This window comes from Mastigoproctus giganteus, chromosome 6, assembly GCF_048544385.1.
Source record: "Mastigoproctus giganteus isolate SK-2022 chromosome 6, ASM4854438v1, whole genome shotgun sequence".
NCBI classification, from domain to species: Eukaryota; Metazoa; Arthropoda; class Arachnida; order Uropygi; family Thelyphonidae; genus Mastigoproctus; species Mastigoproctus giganteus.
Genome location: NC_143580.1, coordinates 122882163 through 122899128, shown reverse-complemented (window position 1 = coordinate 122899128; position 16966 = coordinate 122882163). Strand labels below are relative to the sequence as shown.

Sequence of the window (16966 nt, the reverse complement as noted above, 5' to 3'; positions counted from 1 at the left end):
ATATCATCCCAACAAAGTTAGTTACCTTTTAACTCAGCAACCTTAAACCCCTATCGATTTGCACTCCAAGGTATCGTCCTGATGTGATACATACCTCATTCACAACTGAACTCTTGGTTGCAGTCAATTTATGTTTTTAACACCAGTTGCACAGCTCCATCATTATAATTTTTGACCGCTCTATTTCTTTTCTGGAGTTCCACCCCCTCCCCTTACCAACATTACCAAATCATACGGATACACCATAATCAATATTTATTTTCATGTTCTTGTCTCAACCAATCTTCCAAAACTATGTTCCCCATCTGCGGACCGAAGACTGTACCTGGGCATCCCCTTACAGCTTCTCTTGAAATAGAGTTATGTTCCGAGCATACTCTACCGTACGATTTGTAAAGTAACTTTTTATTACATAATTGATATTCTTACTAGCTTTTGCTTGCCTCAAGACCATTAAAACGCTGTCCCAAAAAATACTATCAAAAGCACTCTAAAAATTAGTGAGTAAGCACAATACGTACTTACATTGTACCTTGCCAACTAATTCTATCAAAAGCATATTGCATCTTCAGTCCCTACACCCTTGCTGAATCCGTACTGCTTACCAGATATAGGTACATTTTTCTCAATTATGTTCTTGATGGGTTCTGGCAGTAACTTTTCATACACCTTTCCCAGGCTAGGCAATAACGCAATCGGCTTACAAGAATCTGGCTTATTTTTCGGCTTCGTTAATTTAAATAATTTCAGCAATGCTGCTTTCCACTCATCTGGAAAGATTCCATCTCTTAAGCACTTACGCCTTAAGCCTTTAAGGTTTTATCAAATCGTCCATTACAAAAGTAATGGACGATTTGATAAAACCTTAAAATCTTTTTATCACTTAATCCTCAATATGTTCCCTTCGAGGCACTTACACAGATCCTATCTATTGTTCCAGCTAACTCTTCCATCCTAAATTCCTTTTCTTCATCCCTAGCGAAAATTTCATTTTAGCCATTCTTCTAGCTATTCATTATCTTTTTCACGCAATGCCAGCAGGTCATTCAAGATAGTTCCTACGCTTTTTCCATGTAAATTGCTCTTCCTCTCCTTCTCCAACTTAGTACCCCAATTTCACCCTTCTGTTTCATTTTTCCACAAGTCAATTTATAAATAAATTAATTAACCCCTGTGGCTCTTGATTACCGTCAGTCTTCAACAATTCTTTCATTTTCTTATTTTTTCCTTTGCAATTTGATGCACTTATTTTTTTCTCACAGTTTTGTACTCCTCCCTCCTTTTTCAGCATCGTTTTCTGTTAATTTTGATTGCTGAAATTTCTTTTGAGCTGTAGTTGTTTCCTCAGTTGTTTACAACTAGTGTCTACCAACGAACTAGAGTATGCTTAATTTGTATTCTTTTCATTGATTGATTGAACACTTCACGTATCTTTTCCTGAAATAGGTACAATGCATCTTCTTCCCTCAATTAGGAAATTTTTTAAATTAAAAATCTTCCTATCCTTGCCTTAATTTCTTGATCGAATTTTTGCCAGTTTGCACTTTTCAGTGAGTACCTTCGTAATTAAATTTCCTGCCTAACCTGTCCACTGCAATTTTACAAATCTTTACACACCTCAAACTTAATTGCTCAATGATCACTGAAGCTCCAATTAATCTCAGCTGTTCAAATTTCATTCTTAACACCCACACTACTTAACGTGACAATGTTGGACTGCCATTGGTAGGACTAGTCAACAGCTAAAATGTTTCGGTAATAAAATTAGTCAATTCGTATTTAGCACATTAATATTAATGTGCTAAATACGAATATGACAGTTAAAATGGATTATTAGCTCGTTTTGATGGCACTTTCAAAACGAGCTTTACATGCCACTTTCATGTTTTCTTTTTTTTTTTTTTTCTTTTTTTTTTTTTTTTCTTGATTTTGGGGGATATTTGCCTTGAGGTAAAGTTTGTGTGGTAACACAATTTCCTGTGTAGACGCGTCAGTCAGTCTTAACCAGGCATCTGTCCATGCTACACTTGTTTTCGACTGAGCAAAAACTTAAAATTTAGCAAGCCGCGTAAGTGTGTAAATAGTGCAGATAATTTTTGTTATGTTTGTGGTGAAGTGACCCTTGCATCAGAAGCGTGTCACTATTCCCATAATACAAAAAAGGATATAACTGTTATTTTGGCTAGACAATATAACAAAAGACAAAAGCTGGGCGCCTTATATTTGCTACAATACTTGTGCTTCTAATTAATCGCAGCAGCTGGTTAAATAAGAAAGGCCGCTTAATGCCTTTCGCCGTGCTTATGAATGGAGAGAGCCTTCAGATCATATAACGGCCTGTTATTTTTTGTATGCTACCATCTCTTCAGCAGGGAATTTTCAAAAAGAAAAAGTGAGCAACCCATTCTGCTATTCGACCGGTACAACACGGAGAAGGCCTTCCCGTTCGTGAGTCACCAGCCGAATACGTTTTAGAATCTCATGAAGTCAAGTGATGGTCGAGATAAATCACCTGAATCCTCCACATCAACAGACATTGATTTTATTTCGAATTCTCCCTCTGCAGAACAACACAAAATTACGCAAAATGAATTAAATGATGTTATGAGAAGACAACGTTTAAGTTCAAGACTACAACAGTGGAATCTCCTTCAAGACGATGTTAAAGTGTCTGTATACCGGTGCCGCCAAAATGATTTAATGAACTCGCTTAATATTGACAACAACTCTCTAGGTTGGACACTCTTCATACATTACTCTAAATTGAGTTTAAAAATAGTGCTATTACATAATGGCAACGTATTACCATCAATTCCAATAGGCTATGCAGTTCACATGAAAGAATAATATGATAACATGAAGCTTCTTAATGAATCCATCAACTACAAGGAATACCAATGACAGATTTGCAGTGACTTATATTACCATCTTGTTAGGAATGCTTCAGGGAAACAAAATTTTGTTGTTTCCTTTGCGAATGAGACAGTACAGCAAGGCCTTCTCATTATACAAGAAAAGACAGGCCTTCAAGGCAATCACTTGATCCAGGAATAAAAAAAAAAAAAAAAAAAATGTCCATTACAGTCCACTAGTTGAGCCAAGCAAAATCCTGTTGCCTCCCGTACACATAAAATGGGACTTATGAAACAATTTGTTAAGGCTATGGGTCAAGGTTGGAGCAGCTTTCAGATACCTCTATGGAATGTTTCCAAGTCTTGGTGAAGTCAAAATAAAGGAAGGCGTGTTCATTGGTCCATAGATACGGAACTTTCAAGAATGAACGCTTTGATCAGAACCTCCATAGTCATGGGAAAGCGACCTAGGATGCTTTCAAACTTGTGGCAACAAGCTTTCTGGGAAACAAAGCAGAAAACTATAAACAGATTGTGAGATACCTGTCATACCCTAAATTAGGCTGTACCATGTCATTAAAAATACACTTTCTTCATTCCCATTTGGATTTTTTCCGGACAACTGTGGCGCACTAAGTGATGAGCAAGGCGAGAGATTCCATCAGGACATCTCTGCAATGCTAGCTGACTTGCTGAATTTCACAAGAAATGTTGCAGATATGAGGTATAAACGACGAGCGAAGAAGTGTAAAATGTGAATCAATGTGATTTTATGTATTTTGCTAATCAATTTGATTTACTACTTTTTTCAATAACAAAAAAATGTACAAGTATCAATTCTTATTATTTTTAATAGTTTTGTAAAGGTTTATAATAATATAACATTTTTAAATATAAGTTTTATTAAAATAATACGTGGTACGTTGGATATTCTTTATTTAGACTGTTTTAGGCCTAAGTAGTGTATTTTATAGACTTTAAGACAGCAAGTATTTTCCAAAAGAGAGCAAAATATTTGTTTTTAATGCTGATTTCTCAACGTGCACATGCAGAACAATACAGAAAAAAAATACTTTCATCAAAGAAACAAAAAAAATTGAAAATTTGTTGATTAGTGTAGTCCAAAAGGTTGCTGTTTGTCCATATTTGTTATGCACCACCAAATCATACTCAACCGCGAAATCATTTAATTTATACACCCCTTGCATCAGTTTCGTCACTGTGCCAAGATTCCTGATTGCCATAATTTACTATGAGAATTTACATCTAGAGAACTTTTTGTCCCCTCAGCTTAATTAATCCTTGTTCCATATAATTAAAGAGCACAGTCAATATCACCAACATGCCTGCAGTATGTTAGAGAAAATGTAAAACTCGTCACATCCATTATTTATGTGTGCACATACACTTGTAGTCAGTGCAGAGTACTGATTATCATGACTTCATAATTGGTATTTAATATTACTATTAGCCCTAGTTTTACCACTGCCACTGGACAGAACTTTTGCAGTTATTGGACATCCTGTTACTTTTCCATTTAATATATATGGCTCTTGAAAACAAATAACATCAACCTTTTCTCTATTAGCGACAACCCTCATCCCATAAACCACAGCTTTTGACCTTTGTCCATTTAGTTGTACTATTTTTACCCCTTTGTACCCAATTAAAACCTTCATTGCTACTACTCTGGGCGATTTTGGTCCCGTACTGAATGGCTCTTAGGTTTACCCCTTTGCTTAGAGTTAATACATACTACGTTCTTATTTAGTTTATGGTATCCTCATGCCCTTCCATTCCACAACGGCTGAAAATGCAAATCACACGCCTACATGTGTTTGCTGCGTGCCCGTAACGATATATACCCAATGAACAGTCTCCTGCTGTCTCAGCGTTGTTGTCATTGTAGCTGGGTTTTAGGAGATCAGAGACTAAAGCCATATTGCTCCGTATATACTGTCTGTAAATTTCGTACGTTCTGTTGTCGATTCTGTTTGATTGATGAAAAACCCAAGTTTCAGGGAGAAAAACCATGTAACCTCGTGTGAGACCGACTAACTCAGCCAAGTTGTGAAAAAGACCCATTAAAATTCCTAATGTTATCGACGGGACTCGAACTCGGGTCTTTTCCACCCTGTATGAAAAGGAAGGACGGCGATTCTACCAACTGTGCTGCCTCAGCGTAGCCCGAAACTCTAGGACTCATTTCCAATACTCAGTTTTATCTTTATTGCCACTGAAAAATCTTCTACAACTTCACCTGCTACTTCCTCACGCCTCATACCTATATTCAATAAATTTTTCTTGTACATGTCACACATGAGATCCTCTCCCGTGGTATCTTTGTCCACATCATAGAGTACAGTTATTCCTAGCTTCGAAATCTTTCATTTCTTCTGATAAATCCTAAATACTTCTGTGATTCTGCCTCTATTATTGTACCACTATTTTTCTCATTTTTCTTTTCCTAATCTTGTTCGAATCCTTTTTGAATTCTCTTTTAACCGCATTAAATACTTCACTGTTTTTTTCGTACCACTGTTATTCATGATACTGTTTTTTTGTTTTTGTTTTTTTTTTTGTTTCTTTTCAGATTTATTCCTATCTGCTGTTCGCTTATTTGCATTTACCTCATCCTTACATTTCCTTTCATCAGCACATCGCTGTAATTTATCTTTTGTTCTTAGATCCTCATTTTCCCTCAGAACCTTTATTTCCTCTTCCATACATTTTATTTTGTTCTGCAATTTTTCATTTCCTATTCCTAACTCAACTACTATTCTTTCTAGTAGATTCCATTTCCCCCAAATCTCACCGAAGTTGTTTTCTTTATTGAATAAAAACGTATTTTCCATATTTCTTCTTAATCCTATTGTCATTTCATTAAAGGTAAAATTTTTTTTGCCTTTTCTTGTATCTTTTTTTCTATCACATCCACATTTATCACTTCCTTTGGAGTGACAAATGTGGATAAATTCTTTTTGAATTTTATTTTTCTCAATCAGCCTAAGATCCATATTATATTTTTCTTAACCCTATTAATCTCTAACTGATTTCGCATGTCTTTCGTCCGTATCTTTATTAACCACTCGATCTTTCTTCCTTTAACGCCTTCCTAAATTTATTATAGACCTACTCGAGTTTGATTTTATTGACCCAACACTACTGTTTTCCGCGTAGTTTTTCCTTTGCCATCTTCTTGTTATTCGTCGCCTGCTAATTGCAGATCTTCCTCTTGTTGATATCGATGTATCAACATCTGATTCGTCACTTTCAATTGCTCTTCTCGATACAAAATCAACCCATTCCTTATATTCTTTCTTTATCAGTTTTATCCATTGAGCAGTCACTAGGTTTATTGTCCCTTTTTTCCTCATTCTTTGCCTTAATCTGCTTAAGATCTATCTTTGCCTCAGCCTATTTAAAATCTAATCGTCGATTAACCACCGACTGGTTTTTTACGTGCATTTCACTTAAATAATTTTTACACTTGTCTTTCTTACTTGAACTACATTCATTACTTGCATTTTTCTCTTTCCCTATTTTTCACTTTTCAACTGAATCTGGATCTTCCTTCTGAGATGGTATTAATTCCAAGTCTGTCAAGACCAAGTCAAAAAAAAAAACACTAAATAAATTGAAAACACGCACCGTTGAAATTTTACTTGAACTACCTCAAACTGATATAATTCTACTCAAATCAACTGTTGGCACAGCAACCTGTGAGAGAGGTCTATTTTCACGAAAAGAGAATTAATTCGTCGTCGTTAATGTTCCGTATATCGAAGGTGATGTTATCTCTAAAATTAATCTAGAAACTGTTGTAAATGTGCAATACTGCACTTAGTAATATATAAAGAATCGAGGCTTACTGAGTGATAAGTGATACTTTACAAATGTTATGTATATTTATTTATTAACATTTGATTTCCAATTTCAGAAATCTGTGCCACTTTAACACAAACAATTTCTCAACAAGGGGATGGGGTGGATGAGTAAGGGTATCTGACGTGTTTATTTTACTCTCCATCTATTGGCAAAATAACAGCACTACTATACAAGAAAGGCAACAAGGTCAAAATCTCAAAAAGGAAACCTAGTTTCTGATTTCGTGTGACCTTTGAATTTGCAAAATAGTTGTGCGTTCGTTTCTTGGTCTAAGAACATTACTAATCTTTCTTTATTTGTACCTTCTTCTGGTCTTGTAACTATATTTGAGAACTAAATATAGAATGCTTCTTAATTAGAGTGTTCCTAAATAGCATTCACAAGAGGACCCAGTCAGGATCAATGGGAAGCAGTTGCTTCCAATGTCTCCATCAACAGCTACACAAATCAAAAAAAAAAAAAAAAAGAAAAAAAAAACAGTAGTGTATAACTACCATTATGTAGTTTTTCTGATTCATAAAGTGCTACATTCGAACACACTTAAAATCAGTACTGATTTTAAGCAAAGAAAAATTAGTTTTTTGCTCTCATTATGCTAACAAGAGGACAACTGCAAGTATTAAATATTCTTTGTACACATAAACGAAATTCCATTACATATGAAGTTGGCAGTTCGCTATCTTTCAAAGTGCAGGTGAGAGAGAAAGTGCTGTAACGTACAGGGTAAAGATGTAAGACTGAATGCTTTTGGTGGAGTGTTTAAAGAAGTTGTGAATATTTAATTTAAGGCTGAGTAAGTATATAATGTTCAACTTAAAGAGTTTTATAGTTAAATTCAATTCGTTTCTAATTTTCCCCTAAATTTAATTGTGGAAGGAACGTAATAAACAATATCATTTTTTTCAACTGGTTAGCTGTTTCACACTTATATACTGCAAGCATTTTCCCAGATTCCCAGTTCTCTTTATATACTGCGTGGTGATACCGAGCTTATATTTTATTTATTTTTTATGGAACTTACTTTTACTTTTAAAAGTGAAAGTTGGGCCAAACATCTGGATATGTCAAAGTGTTATTATTTCATTTCGTTTTTCATATGCTGAACATATTGATTTTTTTTTTCAGATGTCAATAATTTGGGGAAGGAGGGAAGATTCCAACGTATTTTATATGATAGTAGTTTCCACTTCATGGGCACAAGCGTAAACATTCACGCAAAACTAAAAGAAGACATCACATAACCATGCCTCATAACAGAATCTTTCGAAAACAAAGCTAGTTAATACTGTCCTATTAAAGTATAATCTCTCTCTCTCTCTCTCTCTCTCTCTCTCTCTCTGTCTGTCTGTCTGTCTGTGTGTCAGAGAGAACTTTCTGTCGCCATCGATTACGATGCGTTTATTCCGTAAGATATATTAGAAACACTATAGGGATGGAGCACTATGCTTATTCACAAGAATCACATCAATCCCAAGTGACACTACGTGAGAAATCGCGCTCAACTTCTCGTTATCGATATCAGAGGATGGAATTGCTCTCCCCAAAATTTTTTGCTTTTATATTCTCCCATCTGGTTCTAACAAGATTCTCCAAAACTAGGATCACCACTAGTGACCATTTTTCTTTTTTTCCCTTTACTCAAACCTCTTTTCTAACAAAATTATTATTATCGATGATTTCGATATATCTGGATTTTTCTCCACAAGTGAAGTGGAGCAAATAACAGCTGCAAAGGCTCATATCTTGAGGACAGTGCTTTTTCTTATTCAGAACCATGCTGCCCTTTTCCAAGACGAAACAACTTTTTTTGACTTCATCTTTGCCGGTTCCCCAGAAGCTATCCAACTCACTTATAGCATTTTTCACTCAAATCACAACTCCAAACAGTTCTATATATCAATTAAACAACAAAAGTAAGAAAGAACAACAGTTGAGTTGTTCTTTCTTACTTTAAACTTATCTTAAAACGTTTCATCTCCAGCTTCATCTCGAATCAAATTTTTTCCACAATGAATCCAAAAGGCGCCACTTAAACTTCAATGAATACTATAAAATCTAGTTAAGTACCTTCATCCATCTAAATTTGCCAAAACAAATATCCTCGCTGGATTTCATTAATACTCTCAATATGATAATCAACTACCTTGCCTTCGCAGCTGACTGCAGACAAGTAAAAACTACCATAAAGCAACATATGATAGCTACCTCAACTACATTCCAATTAGTATCACCTCGTTCGAAGTCACAAATCCTAATTGCTCTGTGGATGAAATCTCATCTGATATTAATCAGAGTGGAAGGCTGGGATATTTGTTATCCATTTAAATTCTCCTGTGCTACGCAGGAGCTCGCTCGCTCTCTCTCTCTCTCTCTCTCTCTCAAAAGGATCGATATGTACCATTTTGAATCTGCCCTGGCAGTTCTGACATCCCTAGAGCATTCTTTCATCTTAAAACCAACACATTAGTTGGTTTAGATGTTATTCCACCTGTTGTGCTTTCAGAGTTGAAAGAGCCCCTTCATACTATTTTTAACGCCTCAATTCAAATAGATGTCTTCCCAGAATGCTTAAAGATTAGCAAAAAACCCCAAAACACAAGGTAGATAATAAAGTCAAAATATCTATACACTAATTAACCTCTCTCTCTCTCTCTCACATACACAAAGCGCTTTTCGCCTTTTTTAAAACAAGGAACATGAATTCGCTAACAAAAATTCAACCCTTATAAATTTACCTGTGCTCTTGATCGAGATTGTAATAGTATCGGACATCCACTTTATAGGTTTAATCTACATACGCATTTGATACCGCTAACCACAGTCTACTACTCTTATTAACTAAACTCTCTACCTGTTGCATTGACAGAGTTTAGTTAATAAGGTTTTGTTTTTTGTTTTTTTTTTTAAGGCAGAGAAGACAATTACATTGTCTCTCATCCATGCCATTCATCTTGGTTACAGGCATCTCCCCCAAGGAGCTTTGTTGGATCCTTTTCTCTGCCTATACAGAGTGATTTGAGAATCAGTTTCTCTCTTGAAACTTGTGTTACTTCATTAGTATATAAGATGGGATCATCATTGAGTGTGCATTAGAAAACTGTGTACTATTCAGTGTAATGCTAACGTTTCCATTTCTCTTTCATTCGAGATAAACAATAGCTGTTAAACTGAACATAACTGAGAGGATGAACTGCTGCCTGCAAGGTATGAAGTATGGGATGCTCTGGTAGCTGATCAGAGGTGGCGGCGCGCAGAATGCTGTATTTCCTGTGAGGGATGAAGTGGCACGTTATCCTATAAGCAAAAATGACATCTGCCTATGGGGCCCCAAAAATCAGTTTCAAAAACTCATTGCTGTTTTTTACTAAAAGAGTGGGGCTTGAAAGGCCACATGTTACGTTTATATTACGATTGCATCTTCCTCTCCAACATTGCTTATGGTGCTGGTGCTTGGGGATATAGAGCCAGGAAAATAGCTATCGTCCAGCAACTCCAAGCACAGTGGGCGGCTCTTCTCATGGACCAGGACCTGCAGGACTATCTCACTTGTGGCACTTCAAGTTTTAACAGGAAGGTTGCCTATTCATTATGAAGTACAATACAGGTACTTGAAATATAACTTAAAAAAGGGATATTCTACTTCTCTCAATAATATGCAACTCGATTTAAATACTTCAATTTCTACAGAGCTGAAACGTCTTCGATCCATTTTTGTTAACAAATGGCAAGATGACTGGAACACTTCTGTGCTTGGTAAGATAACAAGAGAATTCATTCCTACTGTCATGGAATTCAAGAAAGGGGATTTCCTTTGATTTTCCCCTGGTCTATATGGATCTTATTTACTGACTAGACATGGGAGTTTGAATAGTAAACTTTATAAACTAGGATTGGTTTCCACTCCATTATGTATTTGTGGGCTCGAGGAAGATGTTGATCACATTCTTGTGGATTGCCACCTATATAGCGATTTTAGAAATGAACTGTAGTTAACCACAGGCATCTTTTCTAGTGATAATAAGGCACTGTTGATTCCAACCTTAGATGCTTTTAAGGCACTCAATATATTTGCTATGCGTACTTTCAAGAGAAGAATGGAACTTCGATCGTCTCTTACGACTGATTGACTAGTGATTGACATGTTGGATTTTGTCACATAAAAATGATTTATGGCTAGACGGAAATTTACTTGATGGTTATGCCATAGATCTCTGTTATGTCGTATCATCAGGTAAACTTATTTCTTGACATTTTAAAATTACTAAACTCTACTCCGTATCACTGCTGGTTTGTTGAAAACCATCAACTTCCTTCTGTATTTCTTTAAAAGGATGGAGCAGGAAGAGGAAATTACCTTGCTAATTCTGGTCTGATGCGGTACATCAATCCTACAGAAATGGTAGGAATTTGCACCATTTGTACAGAAATGGTTCAAATGCACTAACTTGTACATCAGTTAAATTATTTACGTAACCCGAGGCTTTAGCCCCAAACTACACCATAATTCATTACGATTATTTGTACCCGAACTCAGCCCGAACATCCTTCGCGTTACCCGGCCCGAGCAGACCTCTACCAGAGAGCACATGCAATTCACGAACATAATACACTTGGGCAGATGAATGAATATTCCGAGTGGCCCTAGCGACATTTATTTTTTAGTATAAAAAGGTAATAAAATTAAGTCCATGTAAGTAAGCTAATTAATATTATTATAGTTTATCTAAACACTAACGGCAGATACACACACTATTATTTCAATTTAATACAGACGCATTTGAAAAACGAGACCTGCAAATTATTATTTTTTTATTTGAATTTTAAAGAAACACAATTTTATGTGTTTTACAACCGATTATACAGTATATATGTACTCTCTTCACAGGAAAGAATAACTCAGGCTATCACATTTTTAATAGAGAGTGACGGATTAAATATCGATATCGTTTATGCATCTGTTCACAAGCACAAAAACAAAGTACCCCCTGATAACGTACAGTTTGTTGGGCATAACTAGGTAGACCACTTTGAATTAAAAATAAGTAATACTTTACCATTTATCAAACAGAAATTCCCTCCACCCCACAACAGTATTTAGCACTATTTCTTTTCTGGAAGGTGTTATTTAACACCTCCCTAAAAAGAAGCTAATCCACAAGGAAACTGCAGTTCCAAAAAAAAAAAAAAAAAAAAATATATATATATATATATATATATATATATATATATATATAAAATAAAAAATAAAGCAAATAATTTGAAGAACTTAACCTAAAATACATGTGAACAAACTGCAGAAAGACTGTTGACACGCTTATCGTTCAAAACAGAAATGTGAGTGTATGCTAAGTATATGATTGACACCACGTTTGACATGAAAAGAACAGTTTTTTTGGGGGAATAAAAAAATAATAATATACAGGAGTTTTGGGGGAAGGGGAATACACAAAAACTTTTGTGCATTCTCCCTGCGGAAGAAAAGTAGCCTTCTTGGAAACTAATAGACATTAATACCGAAAATCTTTCATCAAAACCAGAATAGTTTGCAGGTATGCAGATAGTATTGTTATATTTTCGAACCCCCTTCCCATTGCCGGTTTATAGATTAATCACATTTTCATAATAACCATCTTATTTTACACATGGTTAGCAGATCTCTTCACCCACCCTACACTTCTCGTAGCGAAATTTTCAACATTTATATCCAAGCCGCACGCGAATTCAATTCTGGAATTAGAGCAGAAATTTTAATTCTGGATACTGCGTTTTACAGAAAAATTTCCAGAGCATTTTATGCTCTGCTTTTCGCAAACTGGTTTCAAAATTTAAGCCGTGAAAGTTTGATCCTTATAATAGTCAGTTTTTCATTTCACAAAAATATTCCATAATTTTCACAGAAATTAACTAAAGATGAAAATATGAGCATACTGGAGTTAGATACCTGACCAATCTTGAAAGGGTTAGGGAATTCATCCAGCTACACATGTCAGTTCGTCAGTTCCAATTATCATTAACAGGAAGCTTGGAAATCAGCTACAATAAAGAAAAAAAAAAAAAAAAAAACAGCAGTATTTGTATTTGTTGCAGCTATTACTCGTATTTTATGAATGTGTTGAGTCAACTAGTTTTTTCAATAATTTCCCAGAAAACAATTAAATTTTACACAGGTGATATTAACACTTTATCATTAAAATCTGTAAAATAATAAGAGAAGTTTACCTGAATATAGTACGTAGAACACTTCCGTATAATACTCTCCAGAAATTAAAACGAAAAAATCGAAAATCTTAAATTAGAGTAAACAAATAATTAAAAATCAATTTAACACAATCAAAAATCAATTTAACGCGATTAAAAATAAGAAAATTAATTAAAAGAATTAATCAAAAACCGATTTTCCTTCCTGAAGTTGACAGCGCTTTTCGACCGTATGTCGAAATGTCGTATGACCGTATTTCATTCCGATCACAGGAATGAAAATTACCGAATAGGAGTGAGCATGAAACTTAAATAGGGATTATTTGTCTTCGCGCATGCGCGTAAAAGCCACGAATCGGAGATCAGACATGGCCGGCGAACATTAACAGAATTCTCGTGTAATTTAATTTCTACGGTTTCTGTAATGAATAGTCGCGTATAATTATGTTGGGCACTAAGTATTTTGTCCTCGTTAAATAAAAAAGTATTTTTTCGTTAACGGCGTGAAAGGCTAATTCTGACGCTGCTGAACGAGAAGCACGAACTGAGGCCGCATGTTGATTAACATGAATATTCATAGAAACAGCGTCGAACCTTGATAAGACGAGTCGCAATCACCGCAAGAAATGTTGTATAGGTCATTAATTTGTGTTGCGAACGAGGTGTTTGTACCACTGTTCAACATACGGGACAGAAATAAAGTATTTTTTAATAATACTATTGTTGATTGGGGTAGTATTTTGTATCCTATCCTTAGATTATACCCTAATTCGGTTTATTGTAGCAAGAGGATAATCCCTGTTTAAGAATCTGCTGGTTAATATTTTTATTTCTGAGCCCAAAGCAGATTCGTCGTTGAATATTTATAGGCATTTAGAAATTGATTAAAAATAATCGATCTTTTGTAGGTGAACTGGTGATAGCTGTTATAATGTAGAAGCATATCGGTGTTTGTAGGTTTTCGACAGATGTTAAATTGGATTTTATTCGAATACCGAATAAAGATACCGAATGGACTTGGGTAGGACACGTAACTGGAAGACATGATGATAGATTGACTAAGAAAATAACAGAATGGTACCCAAGAGGAGCTAAAAGAAAACCCTGGAAGACAACGGAGATGAACAGATAATTCACGAGTTCGTGGGTAGTAAATGGATGGCCATTGCACAAAACAGAAGAAACTGGAAAGTTGCAGGAGAGGCCTTCATCCTGCAGTGGATTGAAAACTGCTGACGATATAGCGTTCGGCGAAAGAAGCAGGATTGTATTTTGCTAAAATAAACTTACAGCAAGTGTGTTGCTGGAATAATAGTTTACCAGCGGCCAAAGTTTCACGTGTTAGGGTATTAATTTTTTATCCTTATGTTATTTTTCAAATCACGTAATTTCCACGATATGGAAATGTGCCCTAATGTGAAATTTTATGTATACGCTTCTTATGGTTCACAAGAAATTCCCATATCAGCATTATTTTTATTTTGGGAACCAGTATATTTTAAAAGTTCCAAAGAATACAGCTATAAGGAATCAAACAAGAATCAAATAAAAACCATTAATTTTTAATTTTTTTCATATAGATAACCAAGATATGAAAGTGTCATTTAATCGGTTATCTTCTAAAAAGAAAATAGTTGACTGCGGGTCCGATTTACCCGTTCTCTGGTCTCAGTCGCTTTCGACAGACGTTGATCCTGATTTTAGGATCAGGTGATGAATACTTGGCGGTGACTTAGGCATCTTTTGGTAAGTAGATTTGTAATCGTACTAAAAATAATTTTTATCATAAAAATAATATAATTTTGCTGAGGCTATTTTTGTTAATTAATATGGAACTAAGAGTATTTCAAATGAAAACAAGATGACTCAAGGTACCGATAACTGGTATTTAAACTTTTCAAAATAAAATCACCACTCGAAGCACTCATTCCATCTTCATACCAGGATTTCTACATCCTGCACATATTCTTTTTTATTTTTTTAATATCCTGCTCACTATTTTCTGACGGCTTCCTTCAATTCATTGTCCTATCTGATCAGTTTTCAAGTCTTCAGAAAACATTAAAATCAGAAGGGTGCCGCAAGTTCAGGCTGTACAGAGGATGCTCAATCACTTACCAGTGTATTTTTAAATGGCTGCCATACTGTGTTGTCTTGAGGGTAGTAAATGGATAGTCATTCACAAGATAGTCAATGGTCACTCACTTTGAACAGTTTATCTGAAATAGAATATGCTTACTTTGTGCAAAATATTCTTTACAGAGCTTTGGCTGAATCCACTAAAAGGAAAGTTAGGAGACCTGGCTCCACCCCATGGTGGAATCCCCAGTTATATGTTTTGAGAAGACAGGTTATAAATGCAAGGAAGAATGCCGCCGTAGCCTAGTGGTCAGGTACGCGGGTGCATAAGTACACGTGCCTTGAGTGACCGGGGTTCAAGCCCGTGACTGCTGAATACGGTGCTGTTTCTTGTATTCTTTCTATCTTGTGAACTCCTCTGACCGTTTGGTCGTCCCGGAGTATAAACAGAAAATTTATTTACAGAAAATATATTTATTTATTTATTTATTTAATTTCCAGAGGCACAGATACTTAACAGAAACAGATGTTAGACAACTAAAAGAAGTCTTGTCAATTACGTAAGGAATATTTCAAAGCTATTGCGGAAGCCAAAGGATCCTCATGGCAACAACTAGTGTCCCATACAGGTAATTCTGATCCATGGGGATTAATATATAAAATTTGTCGTGACAAGCTTGTAACTCCTGAGACATAGTTCTGTTTACTCTAACGGAAGTCTGACTACTGATTGGCTCTCCACGGTTGAAGCTATTATAGAGACTTTTCCCTGATGATCACCCAGAACAAGACAACCGGACAACCTCAAATAAGGTTCGTTAATGGATCTTACAAGGAATCAAATGACACGGAACTATTTAGTATAGATGAACTTGCAATTTCTACAATCAAAATGTCCTGGAATGAACTTAGCTGAAAATGTGGAAATCAAAAGGTTTCACCAACATTTTCCACATATACTGTTGAATGTATTCAACAAATGTCTATTAGAGGGGACTTTTCCAAATTTTTGGAAGGTTGCATTAATAAAGATGCTCAGAAAGCCTGGAAAATTGGCAACGAATCCCAAGACATATCGCACTATATCCCTTCTAGGAAATCTTCGATAATAATCTTCGAGAGATTATTAGCGCCTAGGATGCAGAAGGTTTTGGCTACAAGTATGTAATACGATTTCTAATTCACAATTCGGCTTTAAGAAAGGCTCCTCCAGTGAAGATGCCATCAGAAATTTGGTGAATCTAGGTAAAACAACAGACAAGAAATACATGATGATTATTTTTATCGACTTTGAAGGCGCTTTCGATACACTCTGGTGGGAGAGCGCCCTCAGGTCACTTCGAGAGGCAGAATGTGATGATTTACTATATCAGGTTATTAGATCTTATTTTTCAGATAGGCAGATAAGTCATCTCACAACATTTGGTATTTTCAAAATTTATTTCCAGAGGATGCCTACAAGGCTCGGTCCTTGGGCCTCTCCTCTGAAATTCTGTTTTAGACCAAAGTTTACTAAAAGAAAGTCAAATTTGCAATAAAATAGCATATGCCGACGATTTAGTGCAACGCATACCAGGCAGGTCAAGGCTTTTGCTAGAAACGCATGGGAAAGAAATCCTGGATGATTTTCTGGAATGGTCTAGAATAAACAAATTAAATATTTCTGAGACGAAAACTAAAATTATGATTTTCAATAATAAACTCGATTATAACAGACCTACTAAACTTCACATCAACAATGCCCAGATTCCTTATGTTTCTCAAAATAAATATCTTGGTCTCTTAATTGATAAATTTTCTTTTATCCTCCACGTAAAGAACTTGGCTGAAAAAGACTAAGAAGTTTAACTGCCAATGTGATTAGGCTCTCCAGAGCTGAATGGGGCATAAAGCACAAAACTTTGGCATTATATTATAAGGCAATATTTTTTCCAATTTAGTATATGCGG

The 16966-nt window shown here is 35.4% G+C and overlaps 1 protein-coding gene across 1 annotated transcript in view; it reads left to right on the top strand.

Annotated features, from left to right (window-relative positions):
* Positions 1-16966, top strand: part of LOC150084552 (dicarboxylate carrier UCP2-like) — a 196877-nt gene that overhangs the window by 114755 nt on the left and 65156 nt on the right. The window contains exon 2 of the mRNA XM_090376485.1: positions 14519-14684. The gene's annotated coding sequence lies outside the window, so the exon portion shown is untranslated. The remainder of the gene's footprint in view (positions 1-14518; positions 14685-16966) is intronic.